Source organism: Myotis davidii, unplaced genomic scaffold (assembly GCF_000327345.1).
Source record: "Myotis davidii unplaced genomic scaffold, ASM32734v1 scaffold181, whole genome shotgun sequence".
NCBI classification, from domain to species: domain Eukaryota; kingdom Metazoa; phylum Chordata; class Mammalia; order Chiroptera; family Vespertilionidae; genus Myotis; species Myotis davidii.
Genome location: NW_006291504.1, coordinates 2,648,500 through 2,652,015, shown reverse-complemented (window position 1 = coordinate 2,652,015; position 3,516 = coordinate 2,648,500).

The window sequence follows — 3,516 nt, the reverse complement described above, 5'->3', positions numbered from 1 at the left end:
GGTAATGATGATGGTGATGATGGTGGTGATGGTGATGATGGTGATGATGGTGGTAATGATGATGGTGATGGTGATGGTGATGGTGATGATGGTGATGATGGTGGTAATGATGATGGTGATGGTGATGGTGATGGTGATGATGGTGATGATGGTGGTAATGATGATGGTGATGGTGATGATGATGATTGTGGTGATGACGGTGATAGTGATGGTGATGATGATGATGATAGTACTGATCGTGGTAATGATGATGGTGATGATGGTGGTGATGGTGGTGATGGTGATGGTGATGGTGATAGTGATGGTGGTGATGGTGATGATGGTGGGAATGATGATGGTGATGGTGATAGTGATGGTGATGATGATCGTGATGATGAACTTGGGGATGGAGAAGATAAGGAAAAGGTCAAGGAGAAGAAAGGGGAGGGTCAGTAATGGGAAGTCCTTTGCAAGAGCCCTTTCCTGACCAGCCCTTCACCAAGAAGTGTTCTCTCTCTTTCTCTCTCTCTCTCTCTCTTTCTCTCCCTCCCTCCCTCCCTCCCCATTAATGACTCCTCCAGCCCTCAGGCCTGGCAGGGTCTCAGGCAGCCATTTCCGGCACCAGGAGAGGTGCACAAATGGTGGCCAATCCTTTCAGAAATTCATCTTTCAGAAATTGCTTTCCATCCATTTTGCTCCTATTCCATGTTATTTATGACCTTGCAGTGAGCAGATGGAGCCATTTTCCCTCCGAGTTGCTTGAAGGAGATGCACTGCAATGTGGAGCAGGCTGAGGGCTGATTTATGGGGTGTGGGCACGGGAGCCCGGCCTGGGGCCCCCACCCACAGCTGCCGCTGGAAGCAGGCGACGCTGTCTGGCCTGGCTCCCCGAGGGCTGTCACTTGGGGATGGATGCCAGAGGGGCTGACATGTTACCGGGTCAGATGCCTTACCCACTCCCCTCTCAGGCCCGCATCGGAGTGTCTCCCACCAGGCCCCCAGCCCTGGTCTCGGCCCAGGGATCGGAGAGAAAATGCGTCCGCAGACAGAGGCCATTTCCCACGGCCCGAGGAAGCACCGGCCACGTCTTTCATCACCCGAGTCTTCAGAGCGCTGCCAGGTGAGCCATTGAGAAGTTATTATAGAAGTTAATTTCTTCTTTGACATTTTTCTACTGAATTTCCAGTTCCCTCATTCAAACGCACAAAGATTATGACCCCATAACGTGGCCTATCAACCCACATTCTATCGACAAATCGGACCAGGTCTTTATCTTTCCTGCTTACTTGCTGGGTGGCTCTGGGCAAGGTCATTGACCGTCTCTAAGCCTCAGTTTCTGCGTCTGTGAAATGGGGTGGCTCCCCATGTCTGTGCTGTCAGGTCGTGGTGAGACATAAATGAGATGGTGTGTGCGGATGCTCAGCTGTGCACCACGCGGCTAACGCACGTGCGAGAAGGGCTGCCTGGGAGCGGTATTGTTTAGAAATATTATCTTCTCTCAAAGACAAATCTCCCCTTAACCTGGAGTCGGCTGAATGCCTACCCACGTGACTTAAAATGGGGATTTTCCTCAAACCGATCCTCACATGTTGGAACGATGGCGTGTGGATCGCAGTTACAGCCTAGGGCTCTTGAAAGAAGTGAGTCAGTCCATGGAGAAGTTTCCATAGCAGCCAGATCTCGGTACAAAGACGGGGTATTGCATCACGTTAGAGGTAAGGTCCGCATTTACTTTCGAGGTGGGTCTAGTGCAGAACGGAGACCCTCGGGCCTCCCGCAGCCCTCTGCCTAACTCCCCCGGGGTCTCTTTCCCGCCACCAGGGGCTGGTAACGGAGCACAGGGACAGCGTGAGTCTCTGCACCGTCCCCCCACCCCCAGCCCCATGAGCCTGGAGCCCCCCTGGTCAGGTGGCTCCAGCATCTGTTGGAGGCAGAGAGCTAGTGGGTTCTGTGCCTTCGGTGTTGGCGGGATGCCAAGACGGCGTGATGCCTAGAGCTCCCAGGTCAGGAGGCCGAGGTCACGGTGGGGAGGGGAGCTACAGTGGGCGCTCATCCACCTGGGCCCTCCTGATGGCGCCCTTCCTCCTGGCACCTGCCATCAAAACGTGCCACACGAGGGGGGAGCGAGAGCGGGAAGTGTGGCTCATCGCATCTTTGTGAGTCAGTCGCTCCCTGTGACGGACGTGAGGCAACCCCTAAGGCAGGGATGGCGAATCTGTGACACGCGTGTCAGAGGTGACATGTGAACTCATTTTTTGGTTGATTTTTCTTTGTTAAATGGCATTTAAATATATAAAATAAATATCAAAAATACAAGTCTTTGTTTTACTATGGTTGCAAATATCAAAACATTTCTCTATGTGACATGGCGCCAGAGTTAAGTTAGGGTTTTTCAAAATGCTGACACGCCGAGCTCAGAAGGTTCGCCATCACTGGCTTAAGGCATGGAGGACTGTCTGGACCAATACAGTCTCTATAGATTCTTCCACCAGATGTGCCCTCTACCTTGCAGACAGGATCCGGAGGTCCGGGCGCTGACGTGTCTAGGAGGCTGGGTCCTAGTTGAATATTATCCCCTTTCCCTTCATACGCTCTAGGTCAGCACAGCCCACGACACTGCCTGCAATGATGGAGATGGTTTCTACCTGGGCCACGCGTGGCTCTTGTGATAGAGGGACTGGATTTTTTTTAAAAAAATATATTTTTATTGATTTCAGAGAGGGAAGGAGAGGGAGAGATAGAAATATCAATGATGAGAGAGAATCATGAATCCGCTGCCTCCTGCACGCGCCCCCCTACTGGGGATCGAGCCTGCAACCGGGGAGAGCAGTTGCTTGAGGACCTCAGGTGCCAGCTCCTGGGCCAGCGTCTGCGGGACCCACGGGAAGAGGAGGCTCGGTGGCTGCTCCAGGCCTTGGAGCAGTTTGACTTCTCACCCGGGGGGAGGGGCGGGAAGGAGTCCCCTGCGCACTGGAGCTGGTGCCGGCGCAGGGTCCGAGGCCTGTCCGTCCTGACGCCCAGCAGAGTAAGGCCCTGGAGGGCAGCGGTCGGCTCAGCCCAGGCTGAGGACACGGTGCCCGAGACAGAGCCAGGTCGTGGCAGCCTGCCAGGCACTCCCCGGGCCTCGATGGCACCCTGAGCTGGAGGGCAGGTGCCCATCAGCATGGGCATGGGCACCCCCATCCCTGCTTGACTTCTCACCCGGGGGGAGGGGCGGGAAGGAGCCCCCTGCGCACTGGAGCCGGTGCCGGCGCAGGGTCCGAGGCCTGTCCATCCTGACGCCCAGCAGAGTAAGGCCCTGGAAGGCAGCGGTCGGCTCAGCCCGGGCTGAGGACACGGTGCCCGAGACAGAGCCAGGTCGTGGCAGCCTGCCAGGTTTTTTATTGATTTCAGAGAGGGAAGGAGAGGGAGAGATAGAAATATCAATGATGAGAGAGAATCATGAATCCGCTGCCTCCTGCACGCGCCCCCCTACTGGGGATCGAGCCTGCAACCGGGGCCCGTGCTCTGACCGGGAATCGAAGCGGGAATCGAACC